Source organism: Xenopus tropicalis, chromosome 1 (genome assembly GCF_000004195.4).
Source record: "Xenopus tropicalis strain Nigerian chromosome 1, UCB_Xtro_10.0, whole genome shotgun sequence".
In the NCBI taxonomy this organism is placed as follows: Eukaryota; Metazoa; Chordata; class Amphibia; order Anura; family Pipidae; genus Xenopus; species Xenopus tropicalis.
The window spans coordinates 166712056-166730768 of NC_030677.2; the positions used below are offsets into that span (position 1 = coordinate 166712056).

Consider the following 18713-nt stretch of genomic DNA (forward strand, 5'->3'; position numbering starts at 1 on the left):
TCGTAATGGATAGGAAAACTCGCGTTTTTACGCAAAAATCGTATTGGTAACGAAAAATTCGTAAAGAATCCGAAAAAATCGCAAAACATACGAAAAAATCGCAAAATACCGATCATTACGAAAAAAACGCAATCGGACTCCATTCGACCCGTTCGTGGGTAAGTAAATCAGCCCCTTTGTGTCTTTTCAAAGAAAGCTGAGCTTTTTATTTTTAAAAGCAGTGATTTAATGGATTGGTTGCTGCTGATTATATTTCTTTGGTTTACTAGAGTTTATGAATAGAAATATTTAAATAAAAAAATTAAAAACAAATGTTTGAAAGGGTTATTGTTGAAATGAAAGTTATTTTGAAAGCAGGAGAAGAATATCATTGCAAAATGTGAATTTAGTATTTCAGCTGTAGAGAGGGACATTGCTGCTGGGTAGGGTCCTCAGGTGGGAGGGATTAGGGTAGCACTACCAGGTGTCTAGGATCAGCCCAGTGGGAAGAGTGGAGTTTATTTAACCCATGCTAAACAGTTAACCCTTGTATTTAAAAAAGGCTGTCTTTGGTCTCTGATGTTTTGGTGAAATAGTCTCCAGACCTAGAAAGGGAAAACCAAGAGTCAGGTAAGTATAGCAAACTGAGGTTGCATCAAATGAATAATTTAGCACAACTATTTATTTCAAACAGGCTTTTAGTTCAGTTAAGGGAGAAGGGAAATACGCTAAGATCAGCATAGGTCAACCTAGTCCCTATTTACTCAAAACCTGTGTGAAAAATAAACTAAAGTGCTCTGTTGCTGGACTCTGCAAACTATTTAAACATTGTTTGCCACTTTTAGGCAATAACCAGTTTTTCGTCTATATGACGAAAAGAGATCTTCTATGATTGTCATTTATCCGACACAGGTGCAGATGGGGATGGTTGTTTTGACTGCTAAGGTTCTCCCCAAGAGCTCTGCAGAGGTCAGTGTCCCAGTGTACCATAGGCCTAACTGAGTTGATGCTGTATAACTCACAAGCAGTGACTTGTAACTGGAATTATTATTCTTGATTTTGTTCATACAATGGGTGCTCTTGAAAAAAAATGTACACTGCTTTACCTTACTAAGCCATTTTATATTACAGCATAATCATCATCATTGCAGACTGGAGTAGTCAAAACAAAAGCTTTTATTGTAACCTATAGGAAAGTATTTGTACATCTTATCTAATTTCAATATTGATGCTCAAACCCATTGATGTATGAAACCCATTGATGTATGAAACCCATTAACATCTTACAAGTTATTTAAAAGTCATTCATGCAGTTTAGGCTATAAGGTTATATTTTAATTTCTACAGTGTTACCTAGAACTTTTCCTAGTTCAAGTGGATGATAGCAAAGTGAATATAGTAAAAGTAATGTAGTATAGATAAAGCCCACTGAGAGCAGACAGTAACAAATGCTTCATTGTATGTTTGTTGATGTCGACCTTAGAGGGCTCAGAGCACAGTATGGAGGCAAGTCAGTCTAAAGGCTGATTAGGGGAAGCTTTTGGCAAGATTTCTGTTTTCTGTCCTAGGTTCTCCTGTAAGGCGCTGTCTGCAGGTCAATTGGGGGAGACAACTATTACAACCATTTATTTGCTTTCTTACATATTATGTAAAGTATTGATAGAGCATGTTTGCAACATTTTCCAGTAATTGCAAACTAATTAAGTGGCAAGTGACACTAGTAAGTGGGTACTGTTTAAATGGTGAGCTTTAAACTATGTAAATGCAAATAGGCCCACATTGGCTTGGAAAGGGCCACCCTTTGATGTTGAATGCCATGCTAGGGACCCTGGCTTGATTCCTTGGGACCCTGGAAAAATTACTTCTGGTGTCTCTGCACACTAAGAATGCCTATAATGCCTGCATTGGTTGCTATGAAGTGCTATATAAATAAGTCCCTTTAACTTCCTATATGTTTTCCTTTGTTCCTGGTTGCATTCTAAGAAGGACCAGCTGATTCTTGCTCATTTACAAAGCAATACATTATCTCCACAAATCCAATATAAAGCAGAAAGAGCATTTTGTGTCTATAAACCCTTAATCCCATTCCTTGGGTTCTTAAGATTATTATATAAATGTTTGGTTGTTAATTTTCATGGCATTAAAATCCTATAAATCTGGGGCCTGGATATAATATACAATGAACAAAAGCAACAGTACATGATCATTTAGGTCAAATGATAATAATCCTGTATTAGTGCATATTTTAAAATTAAGACTAGATGAAAGGGTTATTGGTTGGAAAAGTTTATACATGTATTTTTTCAGTTTTTTTATGTTTAGCCTTTACATGTACACTTTTTTATATCTAAATTGAGGACACAGCCACTTTCAGCCACAAATATATCTAGCATAATAAGTCACTTTTGAATTATCTTGTTAGTGACTACTTGTAAGGGCTGTGGCACACGGGGAGATACCTCCCGTGTCGCGGGCAACTAATCTCCCCAAAATGCCATTCCACCGGTGAGAATGTAAATCGCTGGTGGGATGGCATACGCAGCGCATCGCGGAAGTCTCCTCTCAAGGCAACTTACGCGATTTTGGGGAAATCGCAGCCCTGTGTATGCCACCCCACCAATGATTTACATTTTCGCTGGTGGGATGGCATTTCGGGGGGAGATTAGTCGCCCGCGACACGGGAGATTTGTCGCGGGCAACTAATTTCCCTGTGTGCCACAGCCCTAAAGGCTGCTAGGAGCAGATTATTGGGTCTACTGGGGAAGCCCCCCCCGCCCCCCCCCCCGCTCCCCAGCGCTTACCTTCTGAGCGCAGGAGCGGGTCCGGGGGCGGTGAGATCGCACTTTGAAAACCGGAAATTCGGCTCTTACAGTTACCAGGAGCGGCTTTTTGCCGCCCCTGGTAACTGGGGCGCTTCTGCCGCCTGAGGCGAGTTTCTCAACTCGCCTAATGGCAGAAGCGCCCCTGTTTAGGAGGTTAATGAAACCACAAATATATACATTTCCACTAAAACCATAAAAACAAAATATGGAATGAAAACAACATTTTTTTGTGGTTTTTATGAATCTTTGTGATTTCAAAGGAAAAAAAAACTTCTAAAACCAGGAATTAAATAAACATAGTTACAATTTGCCTAGGACATCTTCCATTGACATATTTGAATGCCAAAAAACACGAATTGTGAAAAAAAACCCACAAATGATCTGACTGGTTGCTGTGGGCAGCATCACTTGTGGTGTTGGCTTACACACTATAATAAATATGCCCCTTTGTGTCAAACAGGATTAATAAGTAAATAAGAATAGGGCATATGCTGTGCCCTTGCTGTAAGAGCATCATGATTAATCTTGAAAGATGGCATTCTATGGTGGTGGCATTTGTTAGTGGTGGCTGAACTTTGGAGGTATGGTATATATATTTGAGATAAATTATGTTAAACAATATAAGTATAATACTATGCTCTGTACAGTGCATTCAATTCAAACTAGCACTACTAAGCAACATGGCTGATTGTTGGGCCATTGGCACACTGTTTGTTTACCACTCTCTTTATATGAAAGATTGTTGTGATTCCCTTAATATGCTTGCAGGCACTTGTCGTTATGATTTATGGGAATTACCCGCTGCCTTCAGAAACCACATATGCAGGGATATGCTGATATATATGCAGCCTTGCATTAAGCAATTTTACTCTTTTATTGATTTGGATTAACCTTACTGAAATAAACAGTACACTTTCTAATGCAATTATTTTTTGAACTGGCCTCAGGTTGGATTGGTTGGGCCAGAGGTGAAAGTTTTAAAAGGTGTCAGCAGGAAAACAGAAACTATGTCTTTCATCAAGAATATTATTGCTCTCACAGCCCTGCCTTCAGCCAGGAGCTGCTAGATGAAGCCGGACTACATTCCTTAGAATTTCCTTTCCTGAAGCACTTACTTCCTCTGGCTGCAGACTGAAATCAGGCAGAAAACAGTCAGTTTAGCTGAAGCCAGAAGCTAAAAACAAAAATAGCATTATTGTTTTGGTCTCCCCAACAAAAATATCATTCTATACATTCAAACAGGCCTATGTGAAGCCAGATCTTAAAAAAAGGCTATATACCAGCATGTGACTACCATTATCCAGAAAGTTCTGAAAGGCCATTACTCATAGGGGCTGATTTACTAAGGGGCTGATTTACTAAGACACGAATTCGAATCCGAATTGGAAAAATTCCGATTGGAAAACGAACATTTTGCGACTTTTTCGTATTTTTTGCGATTTTTTCGGCGCCTTTACGACTTTTCGGAAATTGACGCGACTTTTTCGTTACGATTTGCGCGAAAAAACGCGAGTTTTTCGTAGCCATTACGATTCGCTCGTATCTTGTCGCGACACCCTGCAGCTCCAACCTGGCCCAAGAAAAGTCATCATACTGAAGCTTGAATGAATCCGAACGCTACGAGAAAATCGCAACATTTTGTGCAACTTTCGGAATGGCTACGAAAAAGGCGCGACTTTTCGCGCAAGTTTTAACGCTATGAAAAAATCGCCAGATTTTGTGCAACATTCGGAATGGCAACGAAAAAGTTGCGATAATTTTCCGAAAAATCGCCAAATACCGATCATTATGAAAAAAACGCAATTGGACGCATTCGGCCCGTTCGTGGGTAAGTAAATGTGCCCCATAGACTCCATTTTAATCAAATAATTCACATTTTTAAAAATGATTTCCTTTTTCTCTGTAATAATAAAACAGTACCTTGTACTTGATCCCAACTAAGATATAAGTAATTTTTTTAGCAAACTTAAGGTACGAGATCCAAATTACAGAAAGACTCCTTATCTGGAAAACCCCAGGCCCAAAGCATTCTGGATAATGGGTCCCATACCTGTATTACTAACTTTCTTACCCCCCATAATCTGCTATACCCTATGCAATCTAATTTTCTACTTGCACATTCTGCCATACAGCTTTATGTTAAGTTGCAAATGATCTCCAGATCATTTGGACAGAGGCCAAAGGACACCTCTTTTTTCTTCCTCCTAGACGTGTCCCCTGTGTATGAGACATTTCATTGTAATGCAAAGCCACCAGTAAAACTGGATCTTGGTTCTATCCTTACCTTTTTAAAGTTCTTTGTTTAGCTTAGCATAGGGGTTCCTCAAGGGTCTAATCCTGTTCCTTTGGAAGACCTCTTCTCTTCTTTTGTCTGTAGGTATTATTGTGATTCATGATGATGTCAAGATATATTTAGACACCCTTCCACTAAACCATGACCCAGATCCCCAACTGCCACCCAGCTAGGTCCGCATGAATGAATAAATGCCATCTCAAATTAAGCCTAACAAAAACCAAACTGATCTTCTTTCCACCCAAAGATTAATTCTGCTCTCCAATATTAAAAACTTTTACAAAAATCTTTATTATAACATGATTTAAAACATAGAAACTCCACGGTCCTTTGTAATAGGCAGTAATCCCTTCCTTATTTACTTACTCACACTAAGCCAACATATTCCAGTGCTGCGGAATATGTTGGCGCTTTATAAATAAATGTTAATAATAATAAAATAATAAAATATTTGTGAACTGATTTTTTTAATGATCAATCATTCGCTTCCTAAAACCATACGTGAGTTCCTAAACTCATGCATAGTTTCTGCATCCGAATATCTCACCATGCTACTGGTGATTGGGGCTTGATTATTTGTTCCTAAAACCACAGGTGAGTTCCTAAAGTCACAAGTGGTTTCTGCATCTGAATACCTTGGATGCAGAAACCCATCAGTAGCAAGGCCATGTACTTGAATGCAGTTTAGGAACTCACACATGGTTTTAGGAATTGAATACTTGAACCCTGAGGCTCAAACATTAATAAATCAGCCCCCAAAAATCACAAACCCTCCTAACAAAAATTTAACCAGTCAATACTTGTTACATAATTGATAACACACAATTAATTGTTTTGAATGCATAAGGGAAAAGTTTAACTGCTCATACGTATTGCAGGGTTACAAAAAAAATCCAAAATACTTTTCTGAACAATAAGCTAAAAAAATTCCCTCCTTTTATGCCTAATTTTAGGGTAGGGGATCTTCCTAGCTTATTGTTCAGGAAGAAATATTCTGGATTTCTTATGTTTGTATACATGGATACCAATTGGTACAAATAATTTTGCTATACTAAATAAAAACATACTTCTATGACTTTTTTTTTTTAAAAAAAAAGACAAGTTGTGCTTACCACTACATTTTAAACCATTAGGCAGGGGTGCAATAAGGCTGTGACCACAAAATCAATATAGACAACAACAAGAGCCCCTCTGCTATGAGCAACATCACTGGTAATATTTTACTCCACTTTTTACACAGCATGATAAATATACCCTTTAATGACAGTTTTATTAATAGGAAACAAAGATATTAGAGATTGGAAAGCTGGCATTTATTTTTCCAGAAATAGATCCTTACTTATTCTTTACTTATTTAATTTGCAAAATCTGTGTTTGGGTGCAGTTTAGGATCATGATTAAATAACCAGCTTTACAAACCTATTACACGTATAGGTGATTTTGAAACTGGTGATTTCAACTTTGAGGGTGTGGAGCATTATAATCATCCCTTGGTATGTCCAGATCCCACTAAATAGATCCATAATGAAAATGGATCAACTAATAGATGCAGATTTAGCAAAAAAGGAAAAAAAATCCATCCATCCATCCATCTATGGAGAAACTGAGGTGTCAAAAAATGTTCTGTGTTTAGAAATTGCCCCAGTGTTAAAAAGAAATAAATAAAAAGTTGTGAAAAAGTTTAATTTCCCATAGTCTTTAATGATACATTTCCCACAGTGTGAAAAACCTTCCTGAATCTGGAAAGTTGTTTAATGGCTTTATGCCAGTTTCATGCCAAGTTTCCCATTGCTAAAGAAATCTTTCATAAAGCAGGAGAAAACATTCACGCTAAATGAATATTTCCTGACAAATTGATTTTTTTCACTGGTATTAGCATGCAAAGAGGAATGATTTTTGCCCCATACCTTGATAAATCTGCCCCTTTGTGTGAATAAATGCCACATTCCTTCAAATTTGCTCAACTATACTAAGAACTCTCAGAACTGTACTCCAGAGAATACAGAAAAGCTGCAATGTAACCAACAGAAGGCAGACCCTCTCACTGCAGCTGTTCAATGAGACTATTTAAAGCACTCTAAAATCCCCTGCTTCATAATTTACACACACTGAAGAGCTTGGTGGTGTAAGGGTGTTTGCTTAAATGGATTAAAATGTAAGTAGTCATTGTACCCAGCCCAAAATACGACTTTCAAACTCTCGCATTTTATGCATATTTCCGCTACATGTGCCTGCACCTGAGAGTATTCTATTCATTCGGGTGCAGGCACAAGTAGGAGGCGTAGGGCAGAATTTTCCGTTTTTCCGCTTGCCGAAAATATCCGCCCTACGCCTCGTCTGGTATTAGCCTAAGGTGGCCATCATCAAGGTTTAGTCATCATATTTCAGTGGCTTTATATCAGACACTTTATTAATTTAGGCTAAAAGTATCTGATTGGCTGCTATGAGCGCTTTTCCGCTTGCCAAAAATATCCGCCCTACGCCTCGTCTGGCATTAGCCTTATGTCACAAAATTTTGTAGCTGGCCGAGAGTTTACTAAAACAACAGACAACATAAAAAAGAAATCTTTATCAGGTTATAAATCTATTACATGCAGAAAGGTTGTAGTTGTTAGATGGAGCACACAGGGCTGCTTATTCAGTAAAAATATCCTTTATTTGATCAATCCATTAAAAACATGTAGAAAAACAACCCCCCAGCTTAACGCGTTTCATGGCTCATGCCACTTCATCAGAAGCTACTGATGAAGCTTCTGATGAAGTGGCATGAGCCATGAAACGCGTTAAGCTGGGGGGTTGTTTTTCTACATGTTTTTAATGGATTGATCAAATAAAGGATATTTTTACTGAATAAGCAGCCCTGTGTGCTCCATCTAACAACTACAACCTTTCTGCAATTAATCACGCCTGGATCGGAGGCGTCTTTTGATGTGTATGCACGGGTTACTGCTAATATGGAACTAAGCCGGTGAGTGCTCCCTTAACTTGTACATCAATGGTATAAATCTATTACATACCTTGCTTCAAAATCGTTGACAATGCAAATTCTCCTCATTTGTAGCACTTATGTTCATACAGTAGGCAGAGTATGCTTGCAATCATATTTCTAATGTTTATCATAGTCAAAGGTCATTTTCCCACTGAAACAAGTGTACTTCTGAAATATTGACCTATCCTTGCCTATAATATAATTATATAGCTTTGAAACAATCATTCAGCCAATCTGAATCCAATCTTACTATTCATAGTCTGCACTTTAACCTATGCTGAGTTTAGTGTTTAAGGACTACAAGAGTTAGAGAGTAAATTACAAACAACCCAATTATCTGTCGACGATTTGCTGATTTTTCCTGTCCTGTAGGCTGTCCTGCCTACAGTTTGACAAACCCTGTTATAACAGATTCAATACAAAAACAACTTTGGCTGCAATTGGCTGCAATTGCATTAGTCAGGATAGTGTAGGACAGTGATCCCCAAACAGTGGTTCGTGAGCAACATGTTGTCCACTAATCCCTTGAATGTTGCTCCCAGTGGCCTCAAAGTAGGTACAGGTATGGGATCCCTTATCCTGAAACCATTATCCAGAAAGTTCTGAATAACAGAAAGGCCATCCCCCATAGATGCTCAACTTACAAAATAAGCCTATAGAGTTTATTCAATATTTAAATGATTTTTAGTAGACTTAAGTTATGGAGAGAAATTACGGAAAGATCCCTTATCCAGAAAACTTCAGGTCCCAAGCATTCTGGATAACAGGTCCCATATCTGTACCAGTTTCTGAATTTCTGGCTTGGAGGCAAGTGTTAATTGCATAAAACCCAGTGTGAAGCCAAACAGAACTTCTATAGGCTGCCAGTCTACATAGGGGCTACCAAATAGCCAATTATAGCTCTTATTTGCACCCCCAGGAACTTTTTTCAAGCTTATGTCACTCCCCAACACTTTTTCCATTTGAATGTGGCTCTCAGTATAAAAGGTTGGGGATTCTTAATGTAGGACAATATATTGTAGTAATTAACAGCTACCTAGAAGAATGGAATAACATACATACAGTACATACTGTACATACACCTGCTTATGTAGATTAACCAAAAACAGCACAATTTGTAATTAGGATACCTTTATTATAAACCATATATATCCTTTTGTTTTCTACTTGTTTTGCAGCAGAGCGACGTAGATAAATGTCTGTTTTATCCTTAACGTTGCAGCCAGGAGACTGTGATGAATAGACTTGATAAACTTTGCAGGAAATCCTTCTTCAGCAAGAGCATGTTAGATTTCTAAATAAAGGAAACTAAGGAGACAATAATGTTATTTATCAAAGTTCCATTTGCAAAAGCAGAGGCATGCAGGCATTAAGGAGAGGGCTGTGTTTTTTAAAGAGACATTATACCAACCAATTATGGATTTGGAACCTAGAGTTCCATGGTGCAAGGCAGCAGTAATAATCACTGCACAGCCATGTTGTTCTGCATGGCTTGCATGATAACACAGGTGCTTCAATGCATCATAGATTGTATTTGCTAAAATCATTGCTTGGTAGATCCAGGAAAGCTTTGCACCATTTATCACGATAACATAAGGGCTCTGTTTCAATAGGTTATTTTGCTGTGTCTTTTTCGTCCGATCAGCAAAGGCTACTGTCACTCACATAAGTAAACATACTGATGCAGAAAATAAAACAACATGTTAGAATATCCAGTGGCAGATTTGTAGGATTTGTATCTGTGCCTACCATTGCATGCAGTTGAAATGACATTGCTGCAGAATGCATGGAATCAGGTCCCAGCAGAGAATATAGTTCCAGGGCACACAATAGCTGTACGCGACTGCAGCTTTCACATAATTAAGATCTCAGAATGCAGCATTGTATTCCTAATAAAACTGTACTAATCTAGCTCTCTGACTGATATGAAGCTAGAGGTAGAAATGTGATCATTCATATTTTGGCTGTTAAAAAGGTTCCATCCCACCAGAGTGACAGTGCGGTCACCCAAGAGATTTCTTATGTTGAAAGTCTAACTGGCCCTGGGTATTGAATATAAGGTTCAGGCATGGGAGGGGACAGAGGGTTTGACAATTCTTGCTGTGCTTGCATCCTCACTTACTTCATCAATACTGCATGCAGCTGTAGGGAGCTGGCTGTGTTCTGCACTGCAAACCGAGGACAAGCAGTTTTTCTGATACCGGCTCCACTTAGCCTTTTCTAAATACTCCTAACCCCTCCTTCCTGCAGTTTCATATACTCCAAGTGGAATACAATGTTAAGAATTTTCAGATCTTTCACCATTAGTCTCAGTGAGCAGTCTGCAGGATCCCAGCACTTCTCCCTGTAACATACTTGCTCTATTCCAAGGTAAGCTGCTTTTTTTTTTTTTTTTTAATTATCATGTCATTTCATAACTGCTGTCGACTTGCCAAGTAAGAGAGAGTATCATGCAAGGAAATATGCAAACAAGGTAGTCTGTTTATTGAGCTGCACTTGTCTTAATGCAGGGCTTGGAGTCTACCAGAATGCAGGTGCCTGTAGTATCCCAAATGGTACAGCGCTGGCTATAAATGTTATATAGTTTCATGTGATATATAGCCTAGACTACATAAGGAACAGATGTTTGACCTGGCATTTCTTCATTTCTGTCTTGATACATGTGCTTCAGTTATCAGAGTGAATCAGTGAATGATTTATAACATAATAATCCTAAAGCCATCCTTCTTTCCAAATCCAATTCAGATTGTTAGCCTGTAATGAAGATAGAAAAATCTCAAATTTGGCACAGTTTAATACCCTTTTACACTAGCCAATTTCGGAGGAAAAAAATCAAGTTTGGTTGTGATCGAAAATTCTGGCTTTGCATGAATACTAATGGGGCCATGCATGTATTAATGAATGTTCCTAATACTAACTTGTATATCAATTTCAATAGTACCTATTCCTAGCACAGAAATACATACACGTGCAATAATTATGCATTCCATTATAACCTGCAAAAGTTTTGGGGTTCTTCTTTTTTATCCTAGGAGTGATCCTACATGCTGTATTTTAGAGCTGTGTATATTCAGTAAAAGGCAATTTGCTGCACATTCTAGAAGGCAAGAGTTAAGGCAAGGAGGTGCCCAAAAGGTAGATTAATAGATCACAACAACCCACCACTATCTAGAAAAAGTCCTAACAGGTCACCCTTCTGGGTCCTTTCTGGTTTTAATTGAAATGGCCTGAGAAATACAAAAATAGGATCTCTTTTTCCTAATGCAATGAACATTTTTCATGGTGCTCTAACACAAAGTAGTCCCTAATGCTATAGCTTAGCTTGATAAAGGGCCAATGTAGACCTCAAATGTTCCTATCTGGAATCTGTGCCAAATATGTGTGATAAAGGCATTTTCATTTCATGAAAAAGTTTTGGATTGTTGTCCAGAATATGAAAGGACCCTGATGCTATAAGGCAAAGCAGCTTGGATTGGCACTAAACTTACCTGTGAAATTTATACTAGTCTTTTGCATCTCTGCAATTAAAGGTTATGGGGATGTTTTCCACTTGTGCCTAAACTCCTCGAATGTGGGGGTCAACAAAATGTCTGAAGATACCTCTTCATTGATGAATCCCCAGCAGTGAGCATTTGAACCTGGTAACTGGCAGAAACTGCTTTCTGCATATTCCAGCGGTTACGTAATTCATATGTTTTATCACTAGCAATTCACACTGGAACCAATGAAAAGGTATCTACAGATGATTTATCACATGCACTGGAGTAGACAAAGAGTGGGCGCTAGAATGCCCCATGTGCCATCACCACGTTGCACATCTATAACCTAGTCCTGCAACAACTCTGGACTCCCACTATTTTCAGTGGCTCTTTAAAATGCAACTGCACCAATATAGGTAAATATTAAATGTTTCCTAAAAGTTTTCGAGACAGTGCAAGTTTAAATTCCTCCTCACATGACAGGGGTGGCCCTAACCATTTCTGCTAAGGGCGATAATCAGGACTAACCAGTTGGAAACGGGCTGAACAAGACTTCATGACCAAAATCCTGTCCTTTTAAATCTTGTTGTTGATCTTTGACCCAGCTGATCCACACATTCTTCTGACATTTTGCTGAAGAGGGGAATTTCCTCAGGTAACTGTTTGGCCTGAAAGGTAGCATGGAAGGTATTTCTCTATTAAAGCAAATCATTCCTGCACAATGGATAATGATCAGTTTATGACAGTGTCAGACTACTTGCAGCAGGTGCAAGAGAGTACAGCAACAATTAGTAATGTATACCAGAAATAAATGTGTTTTAATATATACAGTAAATATTTTCACACAATATAATAGTAATTCCTCCACTGAACAAAAATACGACACTATCTACTACACTTCCGCTGTAACGATCTCTCTGAATTGTGTAAAAATGTAGTAATTGTCTCTTATTTTTAGATTGCCCTCTCTGTATAATGTTCAAGGCCATTTTTTAACACCAATATTGCTAAATGGCATTAATGCTATCTTATGCAAAAAAAAAATATCTGAAATAAAGGCAATATTTTAAATTGGCAACAAGCCAAAGCCAAACTCTAATGAGTTTGGAAACCAGAACCTGCACCCTAGAAGCTTTTGAAATCTGCCCCATAGTGTACTATTGTGGTCAGGCACCTAGTAAAGGGGGATACATATTCTTGGCATACTATGTTGTGTCCTATGCTCTGATGCCTGTTTCAGACTTGCTTGCTCGCTGTTTTTATTCAAAGCCATTCCGTTATATTATAGTCATATTAAATAATGCCAGGGTTGCCGCCTGGCCAGTATTTTATCAACCTGACCAGTGAAAATGTTGCGTGATGCCAATTTTGTTAATAGAAAAGAAGGATAAAAATATAAGAATGCTGGTACAGATATGGGACCTGTTATCCTGAATGCTTGGGACCAGAGGTTTTCTCTATGAAGGTCTTTATGTAATTTGGATCTCCATACCTTAAGTTGACTAAAACGTCATTTAAACATTAAATAAACCCAATAGGATTGTTTAGCCTCCGCTAAATTCATCTTGTTTGGGATCATGTACAAGGTACTGTTCTATTATTACAGAGAAAAAGGAAATCATTTTGAAAAACCTAAATTATTTTATTAAAATGGAGTCTATGGAAGATGGGCTTTCCCTTATTTGGAGCCTTCTGGATAATTGGTTTCCCAGGATTAACCGTGAGTCTACCAAAAAATCCATCCCTCCTGGTGTCCCTATAGCCTTTATTTTGTCCCGAATGCTCTGTGTGCACGTACAGTAAGCATTCTGCAACGTCACGTGCATTGTGTGCACTATCTGCCTGTGTATTGGGTCCTGCAATGAGTCTAACTGACTGATATCTGGCAGAAAATCATCGACTGAGCAGGTCGATTTTTAATTGTTGATTTTTCAGTGGGCTCATTGGGACCTTGTTCCAATGGCTTGTATTCTCATCATTGTAATCCAATGATTTGGTCATTGCTAATATCACCCACTTTAGGTTGCATAATGGGCAAAAGATCCGCTTGTTTGTGACCTTGTGTATGGCCAGCTGTAATTCATAATACTCACATTGTTTTTAAAAAAAAAAAGGACTACTCAGCAACAGCACGAAAATCTCACACATAGGACATTTTGTTGCCTTTGATATATCTTGCCTACCGCAGGTGACAGACTGTCCCTTGTTTCCTTCCCACCGGCTAAAGTGCAAATTGCCACTGAGGAAAAAAATTTGGCATGGCTAGTTTCCTCAAGGAGCAAATCTGGACTACTTTGCAAAGACGAATCGACACATAAGTTTTCCTTCTGGCGATTAACATAGTAGCTGTGGGAAAGCATTTGAAGGAGATTAATAGCCCATGGTAGAGGAGGTTAATCGCGGGCAACTAATCTCCTCATGTGTCATTGCCCTTTCTAATATATTATTGGATAAAACAGAAAGTCCCATCTGTAGATAATATTATGATATATTTGAAAAACCTTTGTCTCCCAGAGGCGATAAGATCCAGATAAGATGCAGATCTGGGATACAAAAAAAAAACCCAAACCATTGGACATTGTATCTCGAAACACTTGATAATAAGGAAAGTCAGTTAATACATCATTTTTTTGGATAATACAAGTGACACAGTTAATAATTCAGTTTCTTGAGAGAATGATCATTAGTGATATGTTCAATTTTTCATTGACTCTTTGTTCCTGCCTTATGCAAAGAGAAATAGTTTTTTGCTGTTCTAGATAATTAGATCTTTAAGACTTGTATTCTTATCTTAGATATTTTATGATTCCAGTATCTTATTTGCTTTTATTACCTGTTGGGTATAGATAAGCCATAGGGGCACATTCATTAATGTACGACAGGTCCGATTACAAAAAAATCATATTTTTTCTAAAGTCTACAACTTTTGCATATTTCCTGCGATGTTTTCGTTAATTTGCGCAACTTTTTTATACTTTGTAACAATTTGCGCAACAATTTGTGCGACAAAATCGTATTTTTCGCAACGAGTACAAAAGTTTAGGATTCATTCAAGCTTCGGAAGGCTTCCAAAATCGGGTTTTCCAGCCGTTTACGATCGTTCGGATACGAAATTTCACAAACGATCGTTTCAATACGAAAATTTCGGAATTTTTGGATCGTAAGTACGAAATCTTCTTATTGAAACGAACGGAATTTTCGTGACTTTTGCTATCTTCAGAAATTTCGGATTTCATGATTCGGATTCGTACTTTAATGAATGTGCCCCTTAGTGTACTTTAATGCAACCTCACTGGAGGAAAAGACCAAAGGGTTGGTGGCAACTTCCCTAGACCAATCACTACTTTTTTGCTTTAATATTAATGACTACATATGCCTCTTCTTGAATTTGCTTCAATCCACCTTTTAAGAAGACTTGCACATCACTCATTAACATTTCTTTTGCTGTGCCATTAAACATTTTAATTATACAATACGTTCAAATGAGTTTGTACATACAGCTGAACCTGTTGATTGTCAAGTTTTCTTATATGAATCACAAATTATTATCCTTGGGGCGATTAGTCAGCACCATTTTTAAAAAAAAACTAGTCCCATCAACTAATTGCTGCATTGCTACCTCTATTCTCAAAAATGCAAGTCACCACATGCAAAGGTACCACACATGTACAAGTTGTGGCTACTTAAGCATTGGCGATTAGTCTTCGCAACTAGATTTTTAAAATCGTGGCGACTAATCACTCTGTCTGTCTTCACCCTAAGAGTTCTTCTATGCCTTCAATCTTATGCGAACACAGCAGCAAATGAAACACCAGATCAATCCATCCAGTCTCCAGAACAACATCACATATACAGCGTGATAAATGTAAATTTTATATTACTGTTCTATGAATTTAACAGAAGAGTAAGTGGAAGATTGGTGTAGGGATATAGTGATAGCCTATATTTACATAGTGTTATTCAAGTGTCAAACTTGCTTTCACATTGTGAATAAAAAAGAACCACCTGCAAAGGAACCATGTGTGTAGTTAGTGTCCGATTATTGGTCCATGTTTCTAAGTAGAACGAATATTAAATTACGGAATTAAATGAGTATTTCATTTATATTTTTGTTTGAACTTATTGAATAGAGCAGGGTTTTAGGAGCCATTATTAAGTGCTTTAATGCTGTAGTTGTCAGTATAGCTAGTATTAGGCAATGCATATGTAGCTGTATAGTCTTGCTTGGGAACTGACTCTTTATTTTCATAGTCTTTTGACCTTAGACCATTTAGTTGTATACTATAATATTTTTAAAATATTTGTGAAGTTGGTACAGATGGGATTTCTTTTTTCTCCTTTACTGGATGTTACTAAAGGTGTCCATACACCTTAAAATTACAAACTTTCCTGCGACCAATGGTACCCTCCACTGACATTCAGGGCTGAATCCTCAGATATGGAGGTAGATGACTGACATCTGACATCCAAAGCTTTTGCTTTTGTCATCTCATTAATCCGCCATATGCGCACCGAATATCATAAGAAACCTTAAGAACATGATATATATCTGATGTGCTACTGCCAAAAATGTATTATTGAGAATATAACATATTTAGCGTAAAACCCATATAACACATTCAATGTATGGTCTCCACCTGAAGGTGCAAGTATGTGGGTTCACCAAATTAAAGGAGAAGGAAAGTCAAAATCTATTAAGCACACTATTAAATAGTACTACTATTGCTGTGTAAAAACGCTATATTCCTGGCTTGCCTAATGAAAGATTTACAGAGATACACATACTAGAACTTACATGCTTGTTTCAGTGAATGGCGCTGCCATCTTGCCCAGCGTGTCTGTTATGGCCTTTTAAGGTCATCCATCTGTTCTTCTGCTTTTCCTGTTGTTGTCAACGCAACGCTGGGGGTGGGCAGGTGCGATCTTCGTCTTGTCTCGTTTCATTTCCTTGTATCTTGCTGCATAGCTCGTGTCCTTAACCACAAGTGGAAGCTGCAACTTAAGCAAAAATAGATCAAAGGCAGGGGCATGAAGGGGATTTTGGTGTTTGCACACACAATATTGAACTTTATCACTAGTGACATTTATGAGACATTAGATAGATATGAAATATGTTTAACAGGGCTGAAAAGCACAAGCCAGCTCCCCGCTCCTGTCACAAAGATTCTGCAGCTCCACAAACCCCCCTGCTCCTCCCCCAAACCCCCCCAAGCTCCACAAACCCCCCCACTCCTGCCACAAACCCCCCCACTCCTGCCACAAACCCCCCCACTCCTGCCACAAACCCCCCCAAGCTCCACAACCCCCCCCCCGGTCCTGCCACAAACCCCCCCCCCCGCCGCTTCCCCCACCTGCATGTCACAGAGTTCGGCGACGCTGCGTCGCCATGGCAACCGGACGCTCTGCTGTGTGCGCATGCGCCGCCTGCATTTACAAGTCGCCAAGTCTTGAAGGAGCAATGCATTATAGGAATCTTCTCTACCCAGCTCAGCCGTTTTTTTTTCTGTTTGGCTTCTGATCTTCTGAACAGGTGAAATATGGGGAGACTTAAGGGCACTATTGAGACAACTGAAGGTATGCCTGCAGCTTGAGATTAACTCTTTATTAGCCTTTCCTTCTCCTTTAAGTTGTCCCTTTGCATTTAATTGACTTTATTTATCCCTTTTATTATACATCATCACTATGATACTAAATATGGGGGCTGGGGAAAAGAATTAAATATACCTGTACTTAAATGGTTTCAGAATGGTTTTACTGGCACTGGGACTACAAGTTATATTCATGGCTGCACTTGCTCATGGGCTGGACTCATATTGCGGCATAGGGTGTAAGTATAGCTGATCTTTGCCTTTATATAAATGTAGGGACCCACAGGGTTAAATTCCCTACTGGTTTGGGAAAACCTCTATTAGGGCTTCCCCTCTGTTTTCTGTAAGGAAGTTCTGGTACCTGTAACTTGAATACTTGGGGGACGTGTTGCCTTTTGGTCTAGGTGGATGGTGTGATAGCTTCATATATTATGTAGGAACAGGGTGGATGATGCTGGGGTTCCTGGTTAGGCATTGGAAGAAGTTAGTTAACTGAATTGAGCCATGGGAGAAAAAAATTCCAGTGTGGCAGTCAATTTGTTTGTGTGTGTGTACCTCCCAACAGTTGTACATAAAAATTTGGAAAACTAAAGCCATGCTTTTTGCCATTTATTTGATACCACTTTTGCATCATAGACAATAAACATTTTACATAGCTTTGTAAATACGAACCTACTTTGCTAAGACCAATGGTGAGGGGCTGTTTTTAAGCTTTTGACGCAATCTGTGGCATCAATATCCTAAAAGAAAATAATGAATAGTTTTCTTACATTTTTAGTTGCATCTTCTAATTTGGACAAAAGTCACCAATAGGAAACATTAACAGGAGTATTAATCAGGGCTGATTGTGTGTATGTTCGTGATATGTGTTGGGGGATATGCTGGTTCTTCATATACGCTCAGCATAAACATTGAAATTGCATAGTATTTCTGACAATGTCTATTTATAGCAATTGCATGAATTATTGAGCGGAATTCTCACATGAACTTCTTCCATTCATTAGTATTTTTACACATGATCATGAATACAAATCTACTGAATGCTGCAATCCGCAATATGGATTTACCTACCCACTACTCCCTGGTGCTCATGTATCAGGTCATCCCAGCTTTGATAATAGCTTTACTTGATCTTCAGTGCAATGGCAGAATACTTTGCCTGCATGCAGATTGTTAACCCCTGGCATTCTGTGTCACCATCTGTAGCAGCAAAATGTACAAGACTAACTGTGCTCTGTAGTGTACCATTTGGTATATGGCCACTGTGCTGAAATAGAGGTCATTTTGGGCCCACAACATACCAAATCACAGGGAAGCTGAGTGCCTCATACAATGTAGTTGGTTGGCTTTATCACAGCCCCCTCTAACACTAGGGATATCACGGTAGTGCCGGATCTCGATCTGCTTCATGCTTTTTGGTATTCTATTCTCATATGAAAGTCTGCCCATTTCCACCAGTCTGCAACTGACCTGCATAGAAAACAGCATATTTATATATTTTTTTAATTATTATTCCTATGTTTGATCCTCAATCATTGGGTCAGTACTAATCTCACCTTAGTG

The 18713-nt window shown here is 38.5% G+C and overlaps 1 protein-coding gene across 6 annotated transcripts in view; it reads left to right on the forward strand.

The window, feature by feature from the left end:
* Positions 1 to 511: 511 nt before the first annotated feature.
* aifm3 (apoptosis inducing factor, mitochondria associated 3) overlaps positions 512 to 18713 on the forward strand; it is a 55268-nt gene continuing 37066 nt past the window's right edge. For 2 of the 6 annotated variants that reach the window (XM_031892922.1, XM_031892931.1), the window contains exon 1: positions 10182 to 10453. The gene's annotated coding sequence lies outside the window, so the exon portion shown is untranslated. Of the gene's footprint in view, positions 610 to 10181; positions 10454 to 18713 lie in introns of those variants that run through there. The other 4 variants (XM_012968201.3, XM_018090653.2, XM_031892937.1 and 1 more) reach the window with 4 other exon arrangements.